Source organism: Diplotaxodon limnothrissa, linkage group LG15 (assembly GCF_057381915.1).
Source record: "Diplotaxodon limnothrissa isolate DT_005_m linkage group LG15, D_limnothrissa_male_GT1.1, whole genome shotgun sequence".
Classification (NCBI taxonomy): Eukaryota; Metazoa; Chordata; class Actinopteri; order Cichliformes; family Cichlidae; genus Diplotaxodon; species Diplotaxodon limnothrissa.
The window spans coordinates 23,433,584-23,454,641 of record NC_140610.1 but is presented as its reverse complement, the minus strand read 5'-3'; the positions used below and the strand labels follow the sequence as shown (position 1 = coordinate 23,454,641).

The 21,058-nt window shown below is 37.1% G+C and overlaps 1 pseudogene; it reads left to right on the top strand.

The window, feature by feature from the left end:
- Window positions 1-1,210: 1,210 nt before the first annotated feature.
- Window positions 1,211-20,116, top strand: LOC146617553 (cell adhesion molecule CEACAM3-like; annotated as a pseudogene).
- Window positions 20,117-21,058: the final 942 nt, after the last annotated feature.

Genomic DNA, 21,058 nt, shown 5'->3' with positions numbered 1-21,058 from the left:
TCACTTACCCGTGAAACAAGGATGTATATTGTAAATCTCAATGCCAATTATTGTTGAATATTTTCAAAGAAATAGCACAGTAGCCGAAAGTAGCTTTTATTTTCAAAGAACTTGTTATCCAGACAAGTGAAACTTAAAATAAGAAACACCAAGAAAATATCTTGTTTTTCTTCACTGTCAATAAAAGCATTTTACTGTAACATATTTGTTCTTACAGACTTTTTCTCGACTCAATAAGTAAACCCAGAAGTGAACAATCAAGCTGATCTACCTATAAGTTCATTTACCTGAAAGTGAGTTAGACTGAAAGTAACAGACAAAATAAGTTGCGTGCGAGCGACAGAGGAAAGTTGTTGTTTGAAGCTGTGGGCAGTTTGATAGTATGAGGTTGTAAGAATGTATTACGGATATTTACCAGAGAAAGACAAATACTTTATAAGACACTGCATAAAAATAGCATACTGAGGTAGGAGGGTTCTTCCAGGAACTGTGACACTGTTTTCCAGAGAACTGATCAGTAGGCGGTGACTTTGTACCTGTGTTATACCATAGATGGTTACAGCTGCGGTCACAAGTTTATAAAAACTCATCCTGAGCAAGAATTTCCTGTTAATTCTGGACTTTTAACAATTTCTTTGAACTGCTCTCTTTCCAGGATGCCATGATTGTAGTATGTAAGCCTTTAATGACTTTAATAAATAAGAATTAGGTGCATATAACAGCACAGTGGTGCAGTGGTTAGCACTGGTTTCTGTGTGCAGTTTACTTGTTCTCCTCATGTTTGTGTGGGTTCTCTCTGGGTACTTGGCTAATTGGGGATCTTAAAAAGGCCATAGGCGTGAATAGTTGTCTGTCTCTGTGATAGCCCTGCGTCAGAGTGGCGACCTGTCCTGGCCCCCATCCTACGATAGCTGGGAAGGACTATCCTTGTGTATGTGTGTACATTTTCCAAAGAGGGTGTTGGTTTATGTATTGGTGAATGTGGCTTGCAGTATCAGTACTTACCAAGAAAGGTATAAAAGTCAAACCAAGACAGGAAACGCATTCAAAAACTCCAAAGTGACCAATGTCAGTGGTCTTATAACATGCCCTTTCAACCTATTTTTGGCTGATGAGTTGGTGCTGTTACACAATTCTTTACTCATAAATACAACCATCAACAGGAAACACTATCACTTGTGTACCAGGAAGCCCATTTCGAGCCTGCGAGATGCAAGAACCTGTAATAATCCTGATTTTTATGCTTCCGTTTGAAGGTAATTATTCCGATTTTCTTTTCTTGGTTCTGTTATCTATGTTGCGATGAAATATATACATTTTAATTGATTGTTGTTGCCATGTGGAAAAAAAGAAATACCAACATGTAAAGTATATTTTTAGGTTTTGGATCATAATTAGAAGAATTCCATTGAATTCGGTTGACAATAGAATGTAAAGGGTTTTTAGATATCATAAATCACTTGACCCAAAGCATAAAGTGCACTAGGGATCTTACCCTGGATCTTACAGTGCATATTCTTTCACTGACTGTTCATTCCAGTTGAATATAAAGCAGCTGAAGGAAGAAAAACTATTAGAAAAACTCAAACCTTTGATCTTTTAAACGTTGTTTTAACTTCCTAAGACCCGAACTCTTCCACGGCATGCTTTTTAATTTCTCTTTGATATTTGGGCTGATTGGGACCCGATGAATGTAAAAACAAGAATTACCAGATTTTTTTTTTCTAAGAAAAATGAGAGCCACATATGAGGATAAAAATTTCAATAGAACAGTAGCAGTATAATGTCCTTGTAAGTGGATATCAGGCCCTTGTAGAGCAAAATTGAGTATTTTGGTCTAAATAACCCAAATAGTGATGTCCACATATGTGGACGCCAGGTTCTAGGAGGTTAAGAGAGAAATACAGTTCGTTCACAATTTTTTAGAAAAAGACACAAAAAAGTTAGTACTTATGGCTCTGTACTCCAACACCGATGAATTCATTTGTATTTTATTTTCGTATTTTCTTAAATATAAGGCTCAGTGCAAGTTTAGGAAACCCCAGAGTTTCTCAAATCAAAGAAATGTAGTATTCTTCAAAACCCAAGAGCCACAAAAGAGCATATTTTCAAGTTATTAAATTCAAAAGTGAATGCGGAGACCCACAATGTCCATGTCCATGTTTTCCAGTCACTGTCTGCAAAATTCTTTCATGAAACTGTTAAAAATATATTTTAAATTATGTTCCTTTGTCCCGTTACTATTGAGTCATGGTGCCTTCCTCATCTTGATAATTGGGTAGACTAGAATAAACACATCTTTTTTCTTTGCAGTATGCATCAGTACATCAAGCATTCAAGCATACATCACTCTTAATTACCGACTTGGAGATGATGCCATTCTCCCCTGTGACAACGCACCCCCTTTGGATTCAACATGCTCCATCGTTAGCTGGTTTCACAGCCGAGAGCTACCTTGGACTACAGAGGTGGTTCACAATGGAAACATCATTGAGAAAACAGCCCAAGCCGCCAGGCTGAGTCTGTACAGTAACTGCTTCCTGGGCATCAAAAGCATCACTTTGAAGGACTCTGGTGTTTACTACTGTCGGCCTGGGGACAACAATGCACTGCTTACAACTGTGTATCTAAATATCCTGACAAGTGAGTACAATGACCTGAGCGAACTTGATTTGCTAGTGATATTAAGAACCTCCTACTGACTGATTCTTTCCCAAACTGATCCTATGAAACACACTCCATATTTATGTCTGTGTGATTCTCTAACAATTTTCTAGGCCAAAATGTGAAGATTATTATTGTTTTTATTTAAAACAGTTTCATTATGACAGATCATTAGAAGGATATGAGCATGATTTATTGGTGTGGAGAATTCAGTTTGAGGCATTTGGCTGTTCATTTAAAATTAAAAGGAAAAAATAACCCAAATGATAAAAATATGGCGAAAATACAGAACACAATATAATTTGATTTATGATTATTATACATGTTTCAAAGCATTAGGTTGAATAGGTTACATGGATTATTCCATTAGAATTATAAAAGAAATGAGTAGAAAGGTAAACATGTTTATTTCTTCACAGCGGGCATTGGTGTAAGATACTTCTACCTTTATTACAAATCGGGGCATGATGCCATTCTCCCCTGTGACAACGCAGCCCCACTTGACTCAAGCTGCTCCGTCGTTCACTGGCTTTACAGCAAAGATCGATCTGGGACTGCTGCCATAGTTTACAATGGGGCCATCGAGAAGAACTCATCCCGAGCTGCCCGGCTCAGTCTGCACAGTAAATGCCACCTGGGCATCCAGAACATCACTGCTGAGGACGCTGGTGGTTACTGCTGTCGGCCTGGCAAGAACACTGACCAGGACACAGTTGTGTATCTACATATTTTGAATAGTGGGTACTTACACTCTGCTGTAAAACACACTACATGTATTTGTGTCTTCTTCTTTCTTTTAATTCCTTAATTGGGTTGCCTCAGTGAATCATCTGCCTCACCCTTTCCCTACCATCCTCCTCTGTCATACCAGCAATCTGCATGTCCACCTATCCATGAATCTTCTCTGCGGTCTTCCTCTTTTTCTCCAGCCTGGCCGCTCCATAATCAACAGCCTTTGTCCAATATTTGTCCAATATTTCCTCGGGATGGGCCGTGGAGCGTTTAACATTTAGAGTTAGAAGCTGCATACATTGAAGTGTATTAAAAATTGTATGGGCTTTAGTCCCCATGACCCTAAAGTGGAATAAACTGGATGGATTGAAGACTTTTAGCATGCAGTAACTGGAAAGTAGCAAACTAAAAAAACAATGTTTTGACTAAACACGGATGATGAAATGTATTAAAGGCTTTTGTTTGAGTGATTTTAACACTTCAGATTCATGCTGTCCTTAGAAACAACAACTTAAGAATAAAGTCTCACTGATGAATCCAATGAAATGTGCATAAAGCTGTTAAACATTAGAATTAGTTTGAGATGTGGGAGCAGTTGTGATGACCTAACATTTACTTTGTTTATCACCTATTTCTCTCAGTTTCAGCATCTCAGACACTAAATGGGGATGGAGACTTCACATTAAAGTGCGCTCTGTTCAGATACTCTGACCTCCATCCTTGTGAAGAGAACAGCATCCGCTGGCTGGACGAGACGGGAAAGATGCTGCTTGACAGAGGTGTCACGAACACTGGACGGACGTGTGTTTCACTTCTGACCGTGAAACATCAGCGAGGCCACAGAAAAACATACACCTGCCAGTTTTTTAAGGAAAACAGCGTGAAGATAGAGCGCTCAGTACACACCTGTCTTCACAGGTAGGATAAAGAACAGATTGATTTTGACATATAGCTTTGGTTTGTTACTGTAGCTTCTAAATGTTCAAAACATTGATGTTGCTGGACATTGACTATAAGGTTACAAGAAGGAAATTTAAGAAATTTAGGAATTAATATTTTCCTTCGTGTGTTTTTCACAGATTCCACAGATCCGTGTCCTCTGAGCTACATCATGTTGGCCCTTTGTATTGCAGGACTGATCCTAATAATTGCTATCATTGCTCTTATGAGAAACAGAGGTTAGACAATTTAAATGCTAACAGAGCTGCAGGATATAAGTTTTACTGCAGAATTTCAAGCACAGGATCAATTTGGAAGGCTTTCCTTTTGATTTGGATGTTTTTTACCTATAGCAAGCATTTATTTCAGCATTTGCATCATATAAGGTTCGCTGATCAAAAATAATCAGACGTTTCAGTTTAATTGCTGTTCTGTTACTTTTTCCAGCTACTTTAAAAGCTTGAAAACACCAAAGTGAGTTGAAGCTTGAAATATGTAGGTTTTTCGATTTAAAAATGTAGCTAACGCTTACAGTTTAAGTTAGCAGTTAGCAGTATGAGTCATCTAAAGTGCCTCTTGAACAATTTGGTAGTTTTTGAAAACCTATAAACATAATACTGGATGAAACTAGGACTTTATTTCACAGTTTTGCTGTTACAGGAACACTCTCATGAGTTAGTACAGGAAAGACATGCAAACCTGTCTTATTGCAGGATTTGCTATAAGGAGGAGGCACCACCTTGTGGCATCATTCAGTACTGCAGCACATTTACATGACTGACTGTAGCAGCATACTAATCTGGTCTTTAAAGGGCCTTCAAGTTAGATAAGTGCAACCTCAGATGAACAGCAACATATGCCATTGATACTGTGTCATTTTTATTTAACAAAAATGAAACAAAACTGCATAAGCAAACATGAAAAAGCACAGCTTTCACTGGAGGTTCTGCCAAGAGAGAAAGCCTCTTGTCTCTTAAAAGAATATGGCAGCACAGTTTAGGTTTATAAAGTGGCACCTGAACAAACCAAAGAATATCATCATGTTTGCACAAAACAAGCAAAGCATATCAGTTCAAACATAGCAACCGTCTAAATTAACAACACAGGCATTATTTTTTATGTGTCTGTAATATCTAATACACCACCTGTTTTTGAAGATTTACTTGCGTTGTAGGGGAGACCGGGGATAGTTGTAACATTTTTGACATTTCTGTCTGTAAATTGGAGCTCTTTTATGGTAGTGGATTCAAAATGTAATGCAAAGTATTTACATGTCTCGGCTATTAAATAGTGCAGCTATTTTCTCTGCAGCACAATTACCCATTGCATGGTATGGCCTCAAACACAAAGAGTGAAATGTTACAATTAACCCCATAGTCTGGGTTAGTTGTAACATATCCTGGGGTGAAATGTAACACAATGAAATAAGGGTACTAACAAAACATTAACATGTAATCTTTGTTTATTCAACACATGAATGCACTTAGTTGTTCACCAGCATCGCAATTCCATTACTTTTTATCATGGCTTACCTTGGTGTGGTTTGCAAAGTGCTTCAGAAAGATGAGGAAATCTGTTTCTTGCACCCATCCTGATTTATTTCCACTACCAGTACTTCCTACTGGTCCATCTCTGACACAGTGGTCTGCATAAGGTATGTGTGGGAACACAAACAGTGGAGGAATTGTGTTGCCAATGGCATTAACCGCATATACAAAAGCGACCAGTGAACCTCTCTCTGCTGATGTCGTTGCCCCAACTTGTTTAATATAAGTTAAAGTAATAGTGTGGTAAGTTGTAACATCTGCATTATTGTTACAACTAACCCAGACTGTTGCTGTTACAACTGACCCAGACTCCTATAGCCATGAACTAGCTAACATTACAGCCAACGGCTAAAACATTAGCACTAAAGACCTACACAGAATATATCCCCATAGACGTACAAATAACATAATTTAAGTTTGATGAGTTTAACTGCAAAGCAGATAATGCTATTAGAAATTGAAATAAAGTAGAAAAACTTACTTTTTGGTATACAAATTACTTTTTTTCGTGTTAAATTGTCTGTGTTTGACAAAATGTGCTGATTTTTCACATGTGATAGCAGAACTGAGTTGGGCATGCACAGGATGAGTCACATCATTTGAAACTTAGCCCTGATTGGAGAAATTGGAAGTGTTACAACTGACCCACGTTACAACTATCCCCGGTCTCCCCTACTTAACAGGTTGATGGTGAACGTGCTGATTTTGGTGACCCTGAAAAGCAGTGCTGAGCTCAGAGCACCAACTTTATCTCACCAGGAACAAAGAGTCATCATAATTCTTTTTAGTTCTTTATCATTTTATAAATAATTTGTATTCTTCAGAAAGATCATGTTTACTTTCTCTTTCTTGTGCTTTGTGGCTTCTCAGTTCCTGCACAAATACATCATGAAACCTTTGGATACTGAACAAGACTGAAACACACTGTACAATGTGTAACTTCTAGAAAAATTAAATAATCTAGTGGAAAATGCTTCATCTTCTGCTGTGCTTCACAGTAAAATTTTAAATGTTTACAATGTGGAAGAGTTTACCCGTAGCCGATGTTAAAATGAGGTTGGTAAATGAAGTGGATAATTTTCTCCCTCTGCTTTTTTAGGGCAATTTTTGTTGCTCACAGTGAGATATGTATTTGTATTCTACAGTCAACTGGATAAAAAAATGGGGGCTTGGTGCTTTTTATGCTCCTTTTTCATGGTGAACAGTGATATTGGAAGTCTTTTTTCATTAATTATGCCCTGATCAGCTTTTCTGAAACCAAACTTTCTGAAATTTCCATCTCAGAGTTAAGACCTCAGGATCCTGCTTGTGCATATGTGTTGACAAGTGATCAACACATATGCACACATGGTCACTGAAAAACCATGTGTCTCTAATTTGAGTAAAACTAGGTGCAAGTCAAATTTTAAATAACTTAAAAAAAAAAAAAAATTTAAAAACGTAAACACATCATTGGCCAGCTAAATCGTTTTTTCCACCAATAACACAAATAAAATATAGTCAGATGCTTTTTGTGTCATTAAAGCATTTTCACTCCAACAAGCTTAAATGACATACATGTAAGGCAGAACCTGCATTTTTTCCTTGGACTTAATTTGCTGCAAACTACACTGCTGAACTAAACAGTCTATTTGAAGGCCATTTATTACTAAGAATAACCTTTAACTTTTTAAATAGATCAGATTTAAACGTTCAGAATTCCATCTATTCTCTTCTGCTCATCCAATTCAGGGTCACAGGGGCACCAGAAGCCTGTGCCAGCTGCAATAGGGCAAGAGGCCGGGTATACTCTAGAGAGGTCACCAGTCTGTCACAGGGCTAACACAGAGAGACAGACAACCATTCACACGTTTTTTTTCTTCTAAAAAAAGAGTCTATTAACTCATTCACTGCCATTGACGTCTATAGCCGTCAATTGCAGTGAATGAGTCAATGGGTTTAACTCATTCACTGCCAATGGCTGGCAGTGAATGAGTTAAACAACTGTTATAGCTGCTAAATTCATGGCCCAAAGGGCCAAAAGAGACAGGAGGGAGACAGTCAACAAAATCAGGTTTCTAGCTAAACTAATGGAAAAAAAACCAAAACTAGATTGTGATTAACTTGTAATTAAAATACACAAATAAAACAAAAAGGTAATACCCGTGGTGAGGGAGGAAGAGAAAGGGAACAAGATGTCAGCTGCAAACTTCCACGCTCTGACTTCTCTGGCTTTATATACGTGGACGAGTATTCTGCGACCAACAGAGCTGGTTAATGAGATGACAAGAAGACAATAAAAGGATGATGAATAAATCAGTGGCCCACATAACACCAGTAATCCCAAAGGATCACTGAAGCATTGCTCTGACCTATAGTGCCACTAGTGTGTTTTTTTTCTCTTCTTTTTAGATAATTTATTAATTAAATTTATCAAATGCATATGCATGCGTTTGGCGTATTGCATTTCCAGGGAAGAACTTTAATCTAATTTAATACAGAGAATAACAGAGTTCTCAGCATATTTTGCCTTTCCTTGTGTCTTATCCTGTATATGTATTTAATTGCAGCCCAGAGTTTGAAATAATGAGTATGTGCAAAGCTCACCTCAGGCACACAGCTCTGGATGTGACAACAGTTGTTCGTTCAACTTTTGGTACATGTGTTGATGAGGAGCAGCCAATCGGAAGAAAGCTTATAAAGGTATAAATGAAGACGTTTTCTGTCAGACAAAAGATAAAAAGGGGCTATACAAGGAGTAAGTATGTATAATTTGGCCTTCTTGTCCTTCTTTTGTGGCATGTATTTTACAGACTTTTAGAAACTCTACCAGGTTAAATTAACCAAGACCTGTTTTTTCTTTTGTTTGTTTTACTTGCCCCTGGGCTTCTATTAATGGATACTTTATTGATCCCCATGGGGAAATTACTTGTTTTTCTCTGCATTTGACCCATTCACTCAGTGAAGCAGTGGGCAGCCCACTAAGCAGGCGCCCGGGGAGCAGTGTGTAGGGACGGTACCTTGCTCAGGGGTACCTCAGGGTAGCCGTTAAGTGGATTCGAACCGCCGACCTTCCGATCATGGGGCGACCACTTTACCTACTGAGCTATCCCTGCCAGTTGAAAAGCCAGTTATACACCGCACTGTCCCCATAGCTGATTTAGCATCTACTGTGACATAAGATTGACCTTGTGGGTGAAACACTTCAGGTAACATGGTAAATGAATGGCAATGAGTATGTTGGGGTCCTGGGTCATTTTGACCTAGCACTCTCAGTTTTGTTGCGTTTCTGTATCATGCTAAGATCATTTGTCATTCTAAGGAGTTATTCTTTGTTGTTCGGTTTAGTTGATTGGATTTCCCCTTGTGTCTTTACCCCCTGTGTCTCCCTCTGTGTATTGGAGTTCTGGTGCCTTATTTTCCCTCCTTGTGTTTTATTCCATGTTTCCCCAACCCATCATGTCTGTGCTCTCCCTCGTGCTCCTCAGTGTTCTCTCTCCCCCTCAAGTCTGCCTCTCTGTGTATTTCCTGTTTTACTTTGAAAGTCTGTGTCTTACGTTAGTGCATTCTGCTTTGCTTCCTTGTCTCTTTGTGCCCAATCAGTTCTAGCTGTGTTGCCACCTGTTCCTCATTCCCTCATGTTCCCGTCTGTGTATTCAGTGTGTGTCATCTTGTGCTCATTGCTGGTTCGTCTGTGTTGTTTCCCCAAGTCTCCCTGCGTCTCTGTTTAAAGGTTTCTGGTATGTTTTTGTTAGTTTTTCCAGTTTAGGTTATCTTAGTGTAGCCAGGTGGAAGGTCAGTATTATGGGACATGCCACTGGATGGCGCTGTTTCTTTTGGGGTACCTCTGAGAGCGCAAGAGATGATGATGGGGATCTACAGAGACATTCACGGAAGTGCTAGCTTGCATTGGTGTAATGTGGGTGTGCAATGCCCACAATGTAATCACGACGGTTTTTCGCTGCGTGATCTGTTTGAAACGCAAAGTGTGGAACAGTTAAAGCACCAGAAGTGTCTGCAACCGACTTCAACCATTCATCTCAGAGGGATCTGTATTCCGTTTTTCTACTGGATTAATGCACTGTATGTATTTGAGTTCACACTTGTATTATAATATCTCCGTGGGTAAGAGGGAAAATGTACCTTTGTTAACTGTTTAATCTTGGCTCTGTCTTTCAGCAGGAGAAGCCACTACAATTATTTTTGCACTGCTGAGATTTTGTTTCTGGATGGGTTTATATCAGTCACACATTGACGCTAGACATCTTTGAGTTACAGATGCTGACAAAGTTGAGAAAATAACCTGCAGTAGCAGTGGGTTACCAGTGCACAAAGCTGTTACTGGATAAGAAATAAATGCATTTATTTTTACAACCTTTTTATTTCCAGCGCTTACTTTATCATTCAGATTAAAAGAACCCCAAAGATAATCTGTGTTCTGGGCTGGTTAATTTAGCCAGGCTACGTTCTGCACATGCTATCACCACTGCTGTTTCTACCCTCACCATAAAAATGAATCTTGCATCAGAAGCAGAAGCCTGCATCTTGGGTCCTAATCAGTGTTGGTCAAGTTACTTGAAAAAAGTAATCAGATTACAATAATGCGTTACTTCTATCTCTGCTGTACTCTCCCTCCTTGCAAACAAAACAGTATGCGTTGGGTGGATGAGACAGGAAGTGTGCTGTGGGACAGAGATGTGAAGAACACTGGACACACGTGTGTTTCTCTTCTGACTGTGAAGCTTCAGAGTGGCAACAAGAAAAGATACACCTGCCAGTTTGAAGATAACAATACTGTGAAGATAGAAGCTCACTACACACCTGTCCTCATAGGTAGGATTTGTATAACAATTAGATCAGTTTGACCCATGACATTTGAACTCCTAGTATAAATAATAATTTGGATTTTTACAGCAGTTAAAGTTATTTAAATACTTTGACTAAAAGATATCAAATTTATAAAGAAATATTTTGAACTGTGTGTTCTCTAGGTACCCCAGATCGGTCTCCTCTGAACTACATCACGTGGGCTCTTCACTTTGTAGGACTCACAGTGATGATTGTAATCACGGTTCTTGTGATCAGACACAAAGGTGAGACAATTCAGATCAGTAATGAGACAGATTACCAACAAAAAGACCTTTGAATTTATTCAGTGCTCTTGTTTTAGGAAGGAAAAAGCCACCTGAAGACACGAATGTGAGTTAAAAAAAACCTGAATTTTAAACACACAGGCTTTCTGTGGCTCACGAGTTGGGAGTTCACCTTGTAATCGGAAGGTTGCCGGTTCGAGCCCCAGCTTGGACAGTCTCGGTCGTTGTGTCCTTGGGCAAGACATTTCACCCGTTGGCTACTGGTGGTGGTCAGAGGGCCCGGTGGCGCCAGTGTCCGGCAGCCTCGCCTCTGTCAGTGTGCCCCAGGGTGGCTGTGGCTACAATGTAGCTTGCCATCACCAGTGTGTGAATGTGTGTGTGAATGGGTGGATGACTGGATGTGTAAAGCGCCTTGGGGTCCTTAGGGACTAGTAAAGCGCTATATAAATACAGGCCATTTACCATTTTTACCATTTCTAATATAAAGACTTTAAATGGCACAGAAAAACATAATCTGTATGTTTACAATTTAATCTGCCATGATGCTTCATCGCAAATGTTTATAGGATTACTGGGTAGTTTTTTTTTATTATCTTGTTGCCCCAAATAAGTCTAGAGCGTTGTGTACTTTTTTTTTTCCATTATGCACCAGAAACAAACAGATAAACAAATAAACAAGTAAACAAATTAAAAAAATCACATTCAATCTAATTTAATTTATATATCGTAAAATCACAACGGCAATCACCTCAAGATGGTTTGTATTCAAAGGTAAAGACCCTACAACAACTAGAGAGAAAACCCCAATGATCAAACAACCTCTTTGAAAAACGCGCTTGGCTACAGTGGGAAGGAAAAACTCCCTTTCAAGAGGAAGAAGCCTCAGACAGAACCAGTCTCAGGGAGGGGCAACAATCTGCTGAGACCAGTCTGTGACCCAACTGATCTCAACTGATCGTTGTGTCCCTGTCACACACTTATTTCTCAGCTCTTTGGGAGATTTTTTTCTTTCTGCTGTAAATGGCAGGAAACACTATGACCTCATTTTTGGTTGCCATAATTATTTTTCTTCAGTGGCAGCAGAACATGTTTTTAAGACTTCAGAAATGCTCACAGTTAATTTAAATCTTTAAGTGATAGTGAAATAGCCATTAGTAAGTAAAGTTAAAAAAAACTAACAGTTGTATGTAAAGCATTACTGTCTCCATTCAAAAACAATCTCATACTGTGAGCAGACATGCAGATACTGCAGCTAAGCATCTGGTGCATGCACCTCAAAGGTCAAGTGCTCTGTTTCCTGCACTCTTTAGCTGGGCTAAAAAAGATTTTCCAAAAACCTAAGACAACTATTTCCTCCTGTGTACTACACCTGTTATGGAGGACATCTTAACCTGAGTCTCCCAAAATTATCTGACATTTGTGTGAAAATTGCTTAACGATGGCAGTAGTACTAGTACTAGTAGTACTGTGAAATTATGTAAATGTGCTACCCTCAGTCTCCACCAGTGTGATCCTTGCTAGCTAATTTAAACTAGCTAAGGATACCTTTTAGATGACCTAGTATTTTATTTTAAATATAATTAAATTTTGATCTCAATGAGTTTCCCTTGACGATTTACCTGTGTTGTTTTTCGCAGGTACATTATGTTGGTGACCGTGATGATGACACAGTGAACTATGAAAATGTGAGAAACAGGACAGCTGATCGTGAACTGGACTGAACGTCAGAGCACCACCTTCTGTTAACCAGAACAAAAATGAATCTTTGTTTTTAATTAGATTTTTCTATTTTAAAAAATAATATCGTTCACTTTCCCCATAAGTTTTTTTTTAATGCTTCATAATCTCATGACATCTTTTTGAATATTGACCAAACTACGTATAACAATATTGCTTGCGTAACAAAATATTGCTTATATGAGCAATGTCCTGAAATCAGGTTTCGTCATTTTCAGTCGAATTTGTGTTGCACTTACTGCAAATAATATGCTTCAAAACAAGGAAGTTCTCACTTTCCTATTTTGTAATCTGTTGTTCTCTTGCATTTCGTTTGAAAGTTTACCTCTCCACCTGTGTTCAATCAGCCAGTCACTCACCGACCATACACTTTGTTGTTATGGTTGTTATTACCATACTCTTTGTTTAAAAGTAAGCAGCGACTGTGTCCTGCACTGCTTCTGAAGTCCTGCTTTGGACTGTGGACCCTGTTTTGGACGGTCACAACCTAAATAAGTTCACCACTAAAATAATGCCCCCCCCCCCCCCCCCCCCCCCCCACACACACACACACACACACACACACACAGGGGAAATTTCATCAGCCCTGTAGTTCTGTAGCCTTCTTTCTTTTCTGACTGTGAAGCATCAGAATGGACACGATAATAGATACACCTGTAAATTTGGTGAGGAAAAACCATGGGACGATAGGATCTTGCTACCCACATGTCATCAAAAACACAATTGGAATGAGGTTTTTGCAAATGAAGATTCAAATAGTGCATATGATGCATTCTTATCAACTGTAATTTCACTATATGAAAAACATTGCCCTTTAATGAAAATCACTAGAAAGCATCACAGATCAAATAAGCCATGGATCACAAAGGGGATAGAAGATGCATGTAAAAAGAAAAATAATCTATATAAGAGATTCATAAAACAGAGGACAAAAGATGCTGAAATAAAGTACAAGTTATATAAAAATAGATTAGTAAATATTATAAGAACAAGTAAGAAAGAATATTACCACAAATTATTGGAGCAAAGTAGAAGTAACACACAAGAAACATGGAGGATATTAAACAGTCTAATCAAAAAGGGCTCAAAAAATAAGAATTATCCAGATTATTTTAAAAAAGATAAAGATATTGTGCTTGATAAAACTAAAGACATTGCAAATGAATTTAATGATTTCTTTGTAAATGTTGGCTTTAATTTAGCAAAAGAAATTCCAGAGTCAAGAAATAATAACGACCTGAATAAACATATTACTCAGAATGTGTCCTCCATGTTTATTGGTGCTGTAACTCATAGAGAAATAATTAACATTGTGAAGACATTTAAAAATAAAAAGTCCACTGACTGTTTTGGTATTGACATGATATTAGTTAAAAGTATTATAGAATATATAGTGCAACCTTTCGCATACATTTGTAATCTGTCCTTTCAAACTGGTGTGTTTCCCTCACAAATGAAAATAGCAAAAGTTATTCCAATCCATAAAAACGGAGAGAGATGTCAGTTTACCAATTATAGGCCAATATCACTACTCCCACAGTTCTCAAAAATTTTAGAAAAGTTATTTGTTAATAGACTTGATAAATATATTGAGAAGCATAATCTCCTAAGTGATAACCAATATGGCTTTAGAGTGAAAAGGTCCACTTCAATGGCAGTGATGGAACTTGTTGAAGGGATATCTAATGCAATAGATAATAAGGAATATACTGTTGGTGTTTTTATAGACTTAAAAAAGGCGTTTGATACAATTGATCATTCTATATTAATGAATAAACTCGAGAGATATGGCATAAGAGGGATAGCATACAAGTGGATGAAAAGTTACCTGGATGAAAGATATCAATATGTCGAATTCAATAATGTAAAATCTAAGCAGTTGAAGGTAACTTGTGGTGTTCCTCAGGGCTCTGTGCTGGGCCCTAAATTATTTATATTATATATAAATGACATATGTAGTGTTTCCAAACTGTTAAAATGTGTATTGTTTGCTGATGATACGACTCTGTACTGCTCAGGTAAAAACTTAGAACAGCTTCTGACTACAGCGGAAAAGGAGTTAAATATATTAAAAAACTGGTTTGATGTAAATAAGTTATCATTAAATATAAAGAAAACAAAATTGATTATTTTTGGCACTAGACAAGTGAAAAATGTATCTAAAATAAGGGTTAATGGAATTGAAATTGAAAGAGTGTACGAAAATAAATTTCTTGGAGTGATAATTGATGATAAGCTGAGTTGGAAGTCTCATATAAACCACGTGAAAACAAAAATGTCAAAAACCATTGCTATTCTCTATAAAACAAAGCATGTCCTGAACAAAAAATCATTATACACACTTTATTGTACTCTGTTGCTTCCATATATGACTTACTGTCTGGAGATATGGGGTAATGCATATAAAACGAACACTCTTCATATTTTCAAGTTACAAAAAAGAGCTATAAGAATTATAAACCAATCAAACTATATAGAACCAACTAACATTTTGTTTATTAATCTGAATACCCTGAAATTTTATGATTTAGTTGAATATAAAATGGCACAGATAATGTATAAAGCACAAAATAACTTGCTTTGCCCCAGTACTCAGAAGCTGTTCAAAGTCAGAGAGAGTCAATATGACTTAAGGGGAACAGATTTCTTTAAAAAAAACAAGATAAGGACAAATATAAAGCAGAGATGTGTTTCTGTTAGAGGAGTTAACCTGTGGAATAGTTATGACAGTGATTTAAAAAGGTGTAGTTCATTTTCCTTGTTTAAAAACATGTTTAAAAATAGAGTAATAGAAAAATATATAAATCAAGAATGAAAAGAACAAAAAGGAGAAAAAAAACAACAACCTCTTGATTCTTTACTTTGATGTAGTTACTTAGCTAAGGTGGAAAGTTTTTTTTTCTTTGTTTTGTTTTTTTGTTTGTTTGTTTGTTTGTTTTGTTTGGTTTTTGCTTTGTTTTATTATTTTCTTCAAGCCCTGTGTACAGGAGCTGCATACAAAAAGATATTTTGTGAAAAGGGTTGGCGTAATAAGCAAATGCTTCAGCCAATACCTTTTGATTAGCCTTGTCTCATGCTTTCTTTCTTTATGGTAGATTTTTGTTCTGTTTTCACTGTTTTTTGTTTTTTTTTTTCTCACTGTTTTCACTGAGATTTGAATTTGAATGCTAATCAATCAAATCAAATCAAATCAAATCATGGCCAGGATTATTTTAAAAAATTAATTAACCTAAGATATGCAAATTCAGTGTGGAGTTTTACTCTAGTCTCCAAGTGCTTTATTGGCTACAATAGTACAAGGAAAAGAGATGTATGAAAAAAAAATGTTTCAGCGATCATTGCAGCGATCAGGCCAAACCAGTACGGTTTTCATCCATCTAATTAAGGTGAATTTTTTTTAAGCTGTGTTTGCAGGCACAGATGTTACATAATCCAAGTTCTTTTAAAATAATGTTGGTGGTTTGTGATGATGTCAAAGAGGAAATGGAAGCATCAGACAGACCATCGGCAGAGAAAAGCCTCATAACGTTTGCGCGCTGACAGAACGGCACAGAATGGTCCTGCTTACATTTATTCTAATTCTTGTGCTTCAGTGTGAAGGTAAAGCCTCCTTTATTTTTATTGCTTACTTTGATAACCACTTTGATAGCTTCATACAAGTTTTTTTTGTTACTTGTTAAAATTAGTCAATATTTCGGAAGACAGAATTGTGGCATGAGCGTGAGTTCAGTTTGGAAACAAATTTAAACTTGATTTGTGATCTTCTGACAAATCCAAAGCCATTTCAGTATAATACAAAGAAATCTTTGGACATTTAATGATTCTAAAAAGAAAAAAAAAGGGGGGGGGGACAAACCTCTTGCACTCAGTTTATTCATTTTTTTGTTTGAAGATGACCATGTGTGCTATATACACATTTTTCTGAATGTGCTCTTTTCTTTGCAGTGGGGGTCAGTGAAACCAAACACGTCTTGTATCTAACACCTGGAAATGATGTCATTATGCCCTGTGACAATGTGCCTGGTACATGCTCCATGGTTATCTGGGCTTACAGCAAACATGAGTCTCAGACAATAAATATGGTTCATAATGGAATTGTTGAGAAGAACTCAGCTCAAGCTGACAGACTGAGTCTGCACAGTAACTGTTCACTGAGTATTAACAACATCACTGCAGAGGATGCCGGTCAATACTTCTGTCGGCCTGAGGGGAACGCTGATCAGGACACAACTGTGGACCTAAATATTTTGACCAGTGAGTATTTAGACTTCCATGGACTTCCATATATCCATATCTGTGAATGACACCGTACATTAAGCATTAAACACACCCATTATCACCACACTTACTATTATACAGCATTGATTTCCCTCTACACGTGTCATGTAATTGAATGTATCACCTTCTTGGGGAATTAAAATTCTCGTGTTGAAACATGGAGACAGGTCCTTAAATGAAAAGAGTTTTTATTTCATTGGATGAGAGCAGTAAATCTGGCCATGGCTTATGTATTCATTTCAAATTTTATATTCTAAATTAGTAAAACTACTATTAGATAATCACTTATTTAAGCTATTAAAATACCAGGAGAAAAATAGAACTTATTTGTAATGTCTCATAAGGTTTCTCACATTTAGGAAGATAATCCAGATGTTTTGAACTTGCATAACTGTTTTCACTCGTGTTCTCTGCTCAGTTTCAGCATTTCCATCAGACACTGATCCAAAGGACGATGGAAACGTCACGTTAGAGTGCTCTCTGTTTAGATACTATCCCTCTCCTTGTAAAGAAAACAGTATGCGTTGGGTGGATGAGACAGGAAGTGTGCTGTGGGACAGAGATGTCAAGAACACTGGACACACGTGTGTTTCTCTTCTGACTGTGAAGCTTCAGAGTGGCAACAAGAAAAGATACACCTGCCAGTTTGAAGATAACAATACTGTGAAGATAGAAGCTCACTACACACCTGTCCTCATAGGTAGGATAACATCAATAAGAAAAGTAAATTAAGATAAGATGGGATATAAGAGTGAGTCACTTTTAAAAAAGTGAATTACATACTTTTTAATGACTTTTGAAAGACTTTTAATGCTGACTACTTTGAATCCTCTGACAGATTCCACCCCAAACAAGGCTTTCATCATCATTGGTGCTGTGATGCTGGTGCTGGTGGTTGCCGTCATCGCTGCTGTTTTCATCAAATACAGGAGGCGTGCTAAAGTGACAGAGGGTTAGTAATTATAGTACATATAAATGTGGTCATTCTTGGGTCATCTACTTATCATCTAGTTCATCTAATATTATTATTACTATTATATATTATTACAAGAGCTCTATCCCATTTTGAGCAATCTGCAATAATTGCAGCTTAATGTTAACTTGTGAAAATGCTACATTTTCACTGCGGTTACTTCAGTCTAATATACTTTGCACTGGAAAATTGATTTAAGAAGCTCTACATTGTGATTATTGATTCTACTTTTTCTTCCAGACATTCAAAAACCCACCCAACCCAAACATGTAAGTATATTGATACACACTATATATGATATGTTTTCACATATAACAGAAATACCTTTGTTTAATATTAATATAACCTTTACAAATGAACTTTTTTCTTGCACATTATTGCCACTGATCACTCGGAAAATTGCAACATGCTGACCGTGCCACAGTATATGATGACAATGTGTTCTTCCCTTTTCTTGTTTAGAATGAGGAAATACTTCAAGGAGTCTTGGGCCAGCTGATCTCGGTAAATAGTTCATGTATCTATAATAAATATAGTAATGAACATAGTAATAAATTAAATTATTATTTATATAATTCATTGGCTTAATTTGCTGTCTAAAGTATTCCAGTTAAACCTGGATTCATCAGATTACTGTGTATGCTGAACCCGAATACGGTATTCGGAGAGGCACAAATAACGTGTTTTTTTACGAATACTTATTTCGAACAAATACTTTAAAAATATATTTGTATTCGGGAACAAGAAAAACTTTATATCAAAAAGCTGAGTTTCCTTATGAAACCGCTGTGCATGACTGGATGAGTGAGTGACGTGTGAAAGAGGTGACTGACACAGGCTGCTCCACACAACTACAGACACAGTTCGGCTGAGCGAAAAAAGACTGAACTGCATCACTATTCTTGTTGAATAGATTTTTTTGTACCTTAACTGGGTTCCGGACGCTGTTTATAACTTTCGCGAAGATCGGGAGACTATTCCATTACGCTGCATTACTGACGACTGCAGTCTTCGTTCTGTTTACATAGCTCTGTTAGCTCGGTCATTTACAAATAGGCTGTTGACAGAGTAACGTTAACGTTCGGTTAAAAGGTTAGAACAATGCTTGTGTAGTTGTGTCGAATTTTATGCATTTGTGGAAACATTTTACAATCAGTACTGTAGGTGAAACCAAAGCGATATGTAATGTGTGCAAAAGTCAAATCGACAGTGGCAGATATATCAAACATCTGTCAACATCTGCTATGCATAATCACATGCATTTAAAGCATCCTCTCTTGGTACTGTCTTCATTATATTAAATTATTAAAACCAGGACACTACATCCATCTGTTATTTAAAGTCTGTATGTATAGAGAGGGGAAAAAATACATACCTGTGACTAAGTGGACAGGTGCACTTTGCAGCAGTTTAAAGCTGGTTTGAGATGCAATGAGTAACTGAGGAACAACAATTACTTTTTTTTGGCACAATGGCATAATAACCTCAGCCTGCTTGTAATTCCTCTTCTCTGACTTCACTGGTTTTAGTGGACGTTTTAAAAGGGTTTTTTGGTTAGTTTCACCCTTTTATACAGAATTTTACTAAAATAAGAGTAAAGCCAAAATCAAGTCTTTATTTGAAAGTTAACATTTAGTTTTTGAGACTATGTTTGATCATCATGTGTCTGAAATAGAACCTAAAGTAGTTTTCATTCATGTCTTTGCTTTTTGAACCACTGTGTTTGCTTTCAGGATGAGCCAGAGAGCAGCATCACCTATGCTACTATTGACCACACTGATCAAAATGCCTCACTGAGGAAAACTGTAACTATTGTTTTTTTGTTTTTTACTTATATTCCATTTTAAAATTACTTTTGGGCTATATAACAGTTGTAGATTCATGTTTTATTCATTAACCCATTTGATTTGAATCAGTGAATTTTTTGAGAAACAAAAAAAGCAAAAAAAAAAAAAAAAAAAATCTACTCTCTAGTGTCTGTGAAGGTTCTCAGTCATCCAGGTCATCTTTGCAAGCTCCTTTGACTCTACTCTCTAGTGTTTGTTATGGTCTGAATTATTTAAATCCTTTAATTTTCTGTTATACAGGTTAAAAAGGAGGAAGCGGTGACTTATTCTGCAGTGAAGACAAAGGTAGAAAGTGACCCCAGCGGCTTCTACAGTATCATCAGCTAAACTTACCAAAAATAAATCAGAGGAAATAAAACATCTCATAATGTCACTGCTTTTATTTAAGCTTGCTGTTGTCAGAGATAAACATAACCCTACATCTTTGTCAGCTTCAAATACATACAAACATGAAATATGGCAACATTACCGTAAAATACATGAGTTCATCCAACTAAAGAAGTAAAAAGTTGTTTTTGTATAATTGTGTGTGTGAGTGTTTTTGACATGTTATTTAATTTTTTAGTTTAAGTCATCCATAAATTAAATTGTTCTCCTCATGGTCCTGGGTATTTGACCTAGGTGTTTGAGCTTGGTTGACTTGTTCTTGATTTTTGCAGAATATTGAGTTTCCGATGTTCAGTGTAGAGTGCCTCTGTTACTTAAGTTCTAGTTCTTAGTTCCTGTTTAAATTAATTCCTTCTCCGTCTTTACTCGGGTTGTCCTCCTCAGCGTCCACAGTGTGTAGTCAGTCATGTCAGAATCATAGAACTATGAGGAGGAATAACAATTAGATGTCCAAATGGGGAAACAAGTCAACAAGTCCAGATTCAAAACAACTGATTTTATTTTTAGGTTAAGCTTAAGGTGCTGATAAAAATATATAGGAAAAAGAAAAAGGGGAGATGGCAGTCCCAAAATGGCAATAAACAAAGGAAACAGAAATAACAAACTATGCAAAGAAAAATTTTGCACTAGCAACAGTTCCTCACAACTGAACCACAACACAGTACTCAGCTGGGTAAATGATACTGATGTATATTTTAATTTTGGAAGACTGTCAGAGCAAATAAATCAAACAGCCTGTTAGCAGTGTCTTTCATTGAAAGCACTTGCGTGTAGTCTATTTGCAGACACGGATGTGAAGAAATCCAAACTCATGACAGAATGGGTGGCGTGTGATGGGCTCAAAGACAAAACAGCAGCAACATAAAGATAGAGAAATACCTC